This window comes from Nerophis lumbriciformis, linkage group LG18 (genome assembly GCF_033978685.3).
Source record: "Nerophis lumbriciformis linkage group LG18, RoL_Nlum_v2.1, whole genome shotgun sequence".
NCBI lineage: Eukaryota > Metazoa > Chordata > Actinopteri > Syngnathiformes > Syngnathidae > Nerophis > Nerophis lumbriciformis.
The window spans coordinates 26,800,434-26,810,000 of record NC_084565.2 but is presented as its reverse complement, the minus strand read 5'-3'; positions in this window follow the sequence as shown (position 1 = coordinate 26,810,000).

The following is a 9,567-nucleotide window of genomic DNA, read 5'->3' as shown; positions in this document are numbered from 1 at the left end:
TTGACATTTAGGGCAGACAACAGATATATGATGTATGTGAATATGATGTAATGGATAAGAATGTCTGATGCTGGATGTCAATAAAAATAAAATGAAACAAAAATAAATAAATAAATAAATAATTATTGGTGAAGTTAGTTATATTTCACATGGTGTGATGAGTAAGAGTATCTAGAAAATGAATGGATGGATGGAATAAATTCCGAATGTTTATCTTCTTCTTTGTACTTTGTAAACACTTTAAGTTTGAAGAGTTTCTTAAAGTGGATCATATTAGTACATTGTTTGATTTCTTTGCTTAATTCATTCCATAATTTAATTCCACATACTGATATACTGAAGGTTTTAAGTGTTGTCGGTGCGTACAAATGTTTTAAATTAAATATTTCTAAATTAAGTAATGTAATAATAATAAATAATATAACACATTTCCAGCATTTACTTTAGAGAGTGGACTTCTACAGTATCTCCTTGCATCTGCTTCTCAGTCAAATACACCATACTACTTTGTCATATTTTCATGGATAAATGTATTGTTTTAACATCCTCCTTTAGTATGGTGCAGACTAGCAGTGAAATGCTCCATTTGCCTCGCCAAGTTGGCAACACGCTCGGTCATGATGATTTATTTCTTTAATTCAATGAATATTATCCACTTCTTCTTCACACTTTCATCCTTCCAATGGTTGAAAAACAAATGTTTGCCTATCTCTGGCAATAAGCGAAGGCCAGCGAGTTAGACCAGATGTTTTGAGCGAATCGTACAGGTTCACTATGATGCTCAAAAAGGTTCATTATTTCTTCTTATTCATATACTCTTTCAAAATGTATTGTTATCAGAGCATATTTTCGGTATATTAGATGGAATCTTTACCTGACATGGTTCGAAAGGACATGTCAGGTAAACCATCTAATATACCGAAAATATGCTCTGATTACAAGACATTTTTAAAAAGTATAGGTTCTCTATGACATTTGTTACGCCAACTAATGGCATGGATGCTTGTAACTCAAATGTTTGTTTTTAACTTTAAGCATACCAATTAGCCGAGAGACAGCTCGTATCTCAAAACATTCTTAAGCTGATGCCCTCGAGAGTTGAGGTACCACTGTATATTTGTCTTTAATGTTTTATCAAACATTATTCATACGTGAGTTTCAGAAAAACTCATATTCACAGAGCGCCATTTTGCAGGAAAAATTAGGGTATTTTTCACATGAAGAAAATGTAGGGATACTATAGAACCATGTGTTTTCTCCCAGTCAACAGGCTTGTAGGGATGATATAGCCTCTTGTGTTTTTTCCTGACCGAACATATATTCCACTTTACCCCGGTATTGAGCACTGTATAACGGATAAACCACAGAAACCTCGACTAGCTATATATATATATATATATATATATATATATATATATATATATATATATATATATACATACATACATACAGTCATGCTCATAAGTTTACATACCCTGGGAGAATTTATGATATCTTGGCCATTCTTCAGAGAATATGAATGATAACACAAAAACCTTTCTTCCACTCATGCTTAATGGTTGTGTGAAGCTATTTATTGGCAAACAACTGTGTTTACTCTTTTTAAATCAAAATGACAAAAGAAAGTACCCAAATGACCCTGATCAAAAGCTTACATACCCCAGTGACTTTGATCTGATAACATGCACAAAAGTTGACACAAACAGGTTGGAATGGGTAATCAAGGTTCCAATCCTCACCAGTGACCTGTTTGTTTGTAATTAATGTGTGTGTATAAAAGGTCAGTGAGTTTCTGGGCTTCTGACAGACCATTGCATCTTTCATCCAGTGCTGCACAGATGTTTCTGGATTCTGAGTCATGGGGAAGGCAAAATAATTGTCAAAGGATCTGCGAGAAATGGTAATTGAACTGCATAAAACAGGAAAGGGGTATAAAAAGACATCCAAGGAATTGAGAATGCCAATCAGCAGTGTTCAAACGCTGATTAAGAAGTGGAAAATGAGGGATTCAGGCAGACCAGCAAAGATTTCAGTCACAACAGCCAGGAAAGTTGTTCGAGATGCAAAGAAAAATCCACAAAATAACTTCAGCTGGAATACAGGACTCTCTGAAAAATGGTGGTGTGGCTGTTTCAAGATGCACAATAAGGAGGCACTTGAAGAAAAATGAGCTGCACAAGCCACAACTATATCTTCGACTCAGATCCCACATCAGGGCAAGAAAAAACTCAACCCAATGGGATGACAATGAGAAACCTTGGAGGGGACCGCAGATGTGGGGACCCCCCCCAGACGACCGGTGCAATGAACGTCGAGTGGATCTAGCATAATATTGTGAGAGTCCAGTCCATAGTGGATCTAACATAATAGTGGGAGTCCAGTCCATAGTGGGGCCAGCAGGAGATCATCTTGAGTGGAGACAAGTCAGCAGCGCAGAGACGTCCCCAACTGATGCACAGATGAGTGGTCCACCCCGGGTCCCGACTTTGGACAGCTAGCGCCTCATCTGTGGTCACTGAATCTGTGCAGAGCAGAAAAGAAACGGCAGATCAACTGGTCTAAAAAGGGGGTCTATTTAAAGGCTAGAGTATACAAATGAGTTTTAAGATGGGACTTAAATGCTTCTACTGAGGTAGCATCTCTAACTGTTACCGGGAGGGCATTCCAGAGTACTGGAGCCCGAATAGAAAACGCTCTATAGCCCGCAGACTTTTTGTGGGCTCTGGGAATCACTAATAAGCCGGAGTTCTTTGAACGCAGATTTCTTGCTGGGACATATGGTACAATGCAATCAGCAAGATAGGATGGAGCTAGACCGTGTGGTATTTTATACGTAAGTAGTAAAACCTTAAAGTCACATCTTAAATGCACAAGAAGCCAGTGCAGGTGAGCCAGTATAGGCGTAATATGATCAAACTTTCTTGTTCTTGTCAAAAATCTAGCAGCCGCATTTTGTACCAACTTTAATCTTTTAATGCTAGACATAGGGAGACCCGAAAATAATACGTTACAGTAATCGAGACGAGACGTAACGAACGCATGAATAATGATCTCAGCGTCGCTAGTGGACAAAATGGAACGAATTTTTGTGATATTACGGAGATGAAAGAAGGCCGTTTTAGTAACACTCTTAATGTGTGACTCAAACGAGAGAGTTGGGTCGAAGATAATACCCAGATTCTTTACCGAGTCGCCTTGTGTACTTGTTTGGTTGTCAAATGTTAAGGTGGTATTATTGAATAAGTGTTGGTGTCTAGCAGGACCGATAATCAGCATTTCCGTTTTCTTAACGTTGATTAGCAAAAAGTTAGCGGACATCCATTGTTTAATTTCATTAAGACACGCCTCCAGCTGACTACAATCTGGCGTATTGGTCAGCTTGATATATATATATATATATATATATATATATATATATATATATATATATGTATATATGTATATATATATATATATATATATATGTATGTATATATGTATATATATATATATATATATATGTATATATATATGTATATATATATATATATATATATGTATATATATATATGTATATATATATATATATATATATATATATATATATATATAATGTATGTATATATATATATATATATATATATATATATATAGATAGTTGAGGTTTCTGTGGTTTATCCGTTATACAGTGCTCAATACCGGGGAAAAACACAAGAGGCTAAATTATCCCTACAAACCTGTTTCGCAGGTTTCCCATGTGATTTTATATATATATATATATATATATATATATATATATATATATATATATATATATATATATATATATAATATAAAATCAGGGAAACCTGCGAAACAGGCTTGTAGGGATATTTTAGCCTCTTGTAATATATAAATGTTAGGTCAGGAAAAAACACAAGAGGCTATATCATCCCTACAAGCCTGTTTCGCAGGTTTCCCATGTGATTTTATATATATATATATATATATATATATATATATATATATATATATATATATATATATATATAATCAGTGTGATTTTATATATATATATATATATATATATATATATATATATATATATATAATATAAAATCAGGGAAACCTGCGAAACAGGCTTGTAGGGATGATATAGCCTCTTGTGTTTTTTCCTGACCTAACATTTATATATATATATATATATATATATATATATATATATATATATATATAAAACCTTCATCCACATTGTGTGTGTGCTCAAATCAAGGATGTAAACTACAAAGAATCAGCTTTGGAATGCCGCAGTCGCCGCGTTGCATTAAAACACCGGCCATAATGTTTCATCGCCGTCTCAGCAGGACTGATCTTCTTAGCTCACTCTCTGCTAATCAGGAACGTCTTTGGGCCCTAATCTATGCACCCCCTGCACCCTTTCCGCCCATCTCATTAGATTAAGAAAAAGGCATGCACATGCACACCTCGTGACCTCGTTTGTCTTGACGTGTAGTTACACATTGTTCGAATGGGCGTTGAGCACAGTCATTTAGTTTTTAGCATCACCGGAGAATCCACAACATAACGCCTACAAATGTGTTTAAAATGCATTCAAAAACAGCCCAATAAGCCTAATCGGTCTGCAAGATTGTGTGTATGTGTGTGTGCGTGGGTGTGTACAGCAAACATATGCAACCAAATTAAAGCCTTAAAGCTGGTGAATTGAAGAGGATTTGATGCAGAGAGTAATTCATGGGAATTAAGCAAATTAGGCCCCCAATTAGCGCTTCACATTGAATACCGAGATTTGATGCAGGAAAAAAAAATTAATTAGATGGATTTGTCATTGTTAACTATTGATGCTAATGAACACAGCCAAATAATAATATCCCTCAACCCTGCTCTTTCCTTACCAAGTCCCCCGGATGTATTGTTTGCTCACTCTAATTTGGCGTCAGATATTGGAATATTGGATCATGTAGTTAAATAAGAAGCCCGTGTGAGCAGAGACAAACAAAGTTGACAAAAGTCAATGTATGACCTAATCCTCTTATAGGACGGATGGAAATGCCAACTGCAGCAAGTCAGAGAGGAATTTCACTATTGATGTGATGTGGACATAGAAGCACGGTTAAAAAAAAAAGAAAAAAAGAATCAGTATTGTTGAAGCTGCTTTTAATTGGTATTCATTGGCGTTTCTACTAAACTGAGTGCATGTGAGCAGTTAACATTAGCAGGGTTTTCTAACTGTTTTCAGCTCAAGATCCAAATTAAAGAGGACACAACCTTGCTGAAATGCATTATGAACAGTGTGTGAGCACAGCCCTCGCTTTTTCATCTGGAAGGCACTAGAACAGGGCAAATCAAATGGCGGGCCGGGAATGACATCACTCTCCGAATTTAGTTAAAAGCATTTTTGCAGCAAATTCCAAAAATTAAAATTAAAAAAAATAGACTGCTCCTAATGTATACAGGAACTCGGATAATTCTAAACACATTGGCAGATACTTGCATTGACATTTTAACCCTGCTAGCTGGTCCTAACTTGTGATTTACATAACTGAGGCACCCCTTTAAGTCGTCCCTTTTTTTTGGAGATACAGTGTTTTTTTCATAATGTGATTTATATCACTAAGGTGTTGCTGTAGCATATATATATATATATATATATATATATATATATATATATGTATATGTATATGTATGTATATGTATATATATGTGTATATATATATATATATATATATACGTATATACATATATATGTGTATATATATATATATATATATGTGTGTGTATATATCCATCCATCCATCCATTTTCTACCGCTTATTCCCTTTGGGGTCGCGGGGGGCGCTGGAGCCTATCTCAGCTACAATCGGGCGGAAGGCGGGGTACACCCTGGACAAGTCGCCACCTCATCGCAGGGCCAACACAGATAGACAGACAACATTCACACTCACATTCACACACTAGGGCCAATTTAGTGTTGCCAATCAACCTATCCCCAGGTGCATGTCTTTGGAGGTGGGAAGAAGCCGGAGTACCCGGAGGGAACCCACGCAGTCACGGGGAGAACATGCAAACTCCACACAGAAAGATACCGAGGACGGGATTGAACTCACGACTACTCAGGACCTTCGTATTGTGAGGCAGACGCACTAACCCCTCTCCCACAGTGCTGCCCATGTGTATATATATATATATATGTATATATATATATATGTGTGTATATATATATATATATGTGTATATATGTATAAATATATATGTATATATGTATGTATATATGTTATATATGTATACATGTATATTTATATATGTATGTGTGTATATATATATATATATATATGTATGTATGTATATGTGTATATATATATGTATGTATATGTACGTGTATATATATATATATCAATCAATCAATGTTTATTTAAATAGCCCTAAATCACAAGTGTCTCAAAGGGCTGCACAAGCCACAACGACATCCTCGGTACAGAGCCCACATAAGGGCAAGGAAAAACTCACCCCAGTGGGACGTCGATGTGAATGACTATGAGAAACCTTGGAGAGGACCGCATATGTGGGTAACCCCCCCTCTAGGGAGACCGAATGCAATGGATGTCGAGTGGGTCTAACATAATATTGTGAGAGTACAGTCCATAGTGGATCCAGCATAACAGTAAGAGTCCAGTCCACATATATGTGTGTGTATGTGTATGTATATATATATATATATATATATATATATATATATATATATATATATATATGTGTGTGTAGGCTCCAGCGACCCCCGCGACCCCAAAGGGAATAAGCGGTAGAAAATGGATGGATGGATGGATATATATACACACACATATATACATATGTAAACACATATATATATATATATATATATATATATATATATATATATATATATATATATATATATATATATATACATACATACATACAGTTGTGCTGATAAGTTTACATACCCTTGGGAGAATTTATGATTTATTGGCCATTCTTCAGAGAATATGAATGATAAGACAAAAACCTTTCTTCCACTCATGCCTAATGGTTGTGTGAAGCTATTTATTGGCAAACAACTGTGTTTACTCTTTTTAAAAGAAAGTACCTAAATGACCCTGATCAAAATAAGAAAGAAAGCCATCACTCCAAATTAATTTGTTCCAGAAGTTTTGAGGCTTGTCTCTGTGCTGTTTGGCGTAATGTAAGCGGGATACTTTGTGACATTTGTGCAGAAATGGCTTTCTTCTGGCGACTCGACCATGCAGCCCATTTTTCTTCAAGTGCCTCCTTATTGTGCATCTTGAAACATCCACACCACAATTTTGCAGAGAGTCCTCTATTTCAGCTGAAGTTATTTGTGGATTCTTCTTTCCATCTCGAACAATTTTCCTGGCAGTTGTGGCTGAAATCTTGAAAATGTGTTTCCCAAATGACTACTGATTGCATCTGAAGTAAAAAAAAAAATGTACGAGTTATGTACAGTAAGTCACAAGTTTGTGTTCTTTGTTTGCGAGCAAGGTTAAGATGTCACTTCAAGGATCTGCCAATGTGTTTACAGTGGTCCAAGTTAGGAGCAGTCTAGTCATTTTTTAAGAATTTGCTGCAAAAATGCCTCCCAAGTTTTGAACTGAACCTGGGGGGCGGCATGGCATCATTACCAAGCCGTCGGGCCGCCAGTTGAATAGCCCTGCCTGATAGACAATTGTATTTAATATAGTATATATATATATATATATATATATATATATATATATATATATATATATATATATATATACTGTACATGCCAAAGGTTAGGACACACCTTCTCATTCAATGCGTTTTCTTTATTTTCATGACTATTTACATTGTAGATTGTCACTGAAGGCATCAAAACTATGAATGAACACATGTGGAGTTATGTACTTAACAAAAAAAGGTGAAATAACTGAAAACATGTTTTATATTCTAGTTTCTGCAAAATAACCACCCTTTGCTCTGATTACTGCTTTGCACACTCTTGGCATTCTCTCAATGAGCTTCAAGAGCTAGTCACCTGAAATGGTTTTCACTTCACAGGTGTGCCTTATCAGGGTTGATTAGTGGACTTTCTTGCTTTATCAATGGGGTTGGGAACATCAGTTGTGTTGTGAATGAGAAGGTGTGTCCAAACTTTTGGCCTGTACTGTATATACAGTATATGTACAGGCGTTAACTTGTAACTCCACTTATGTCATTTAGCCATGTGTCACATGGGGAATTACTACTTCTATAGGGGGCGCCACAAGGCGCCAACCAATCTTCAGGCAGGAAACCGACAACCCCCATTCTGCTCATATGAAGTGGATTAAACCAAACCCTAATTAGAAAGTAGAAAAGATCAATTACAACGGATTCTTTTCAAAATTAAAACGAAGTAGTTCTCGATATTGTGATATAGTGAATGTACCGCAGATAACAAGACTCCAACATGTTCGTTTTTATAGGTAAAAGATGATAATGATAATAAATGATAAATGGGTTATACTTGTATAGCGCTTTGATTAGGCTTCAACAAAACATCCTGGAAAAGAGAAAGTCAAAGTCATCAGGTGCACAGTTTGGAAAAAGGAGTAAAGAAGGGGTGGAGAAACAGGTTAAAGGCTATGTCATCACTTTATGTACATCATATTATGCAGACCTGGGCAAAATAAGGCCCGTCAAGCTTTTCAAGCTGGCCCGCTGGACATTCCCAAATAATTTTTAAGATGGAAACTGTAGCTGCCATTATGATGTGCAGTGATGTTTTCAAATTACCGTAAGTCTTGAACTATACAAAGTATTTCAATGGTTGGAATCTGCGCTTTTGCATGATATACTAGTTACCAATGTTCCCTCTAATTTTTCATGTGTCTGAGCAAACGCTCAAACTCCCTGAGCATTCCTTGGACGACATGTGAGCAACATCAGACATGCACGTTGTCGCCACCCCAGCATCACACCTGTACCAAAGCTGACATCATAACAAGTTCAATGTTTTATTAATCAAATAACAGCAGTTATTTACATTATACTATTTTCTAATCTAAATGATTAATGAATCTAAATGGAAATTTAAAAAAAAGTTTTCAGGAGTTGTTGTTGTATGTCTTGGGGTTGCTGTAAAATAATTTAAGACATGCACCCCTCCAGAGATCAATATTTGTTCCCCTTGAAATATTCACATTTAGCACAATGAGATGTGGGCTGTAGCACAAACATGGGATATAGTGGATAACGTGTGGTTACTATGGTAATCTAAGTCACAGCAGCTCAGATGAGGCACCAAGCAGTGTGGGTGGGGAGCGTTTCCACTGAGTGGTTCCAGAGCGGCCAGCCTAAAATGCGGGCGTCAGGGACAGACGCGGAAGGAGATTTTTACAACAAAGTTCTAAAGCAGTGGTTCTTAACCTTGTTGGAGGTACCGAACCCCACCAGTTTCATATGCGCATTCACCGAACCCTTCTTTAGTGAAAAATAAAATGTTTTTTTTTTTCAAATTCAAGACAAAGTTATGTTTTTGGTAACACTTTAGTATAAGGAACATATTGTAAGTAACAAAGACTTAATTTAGAGTTATTTGGACACTAGGGG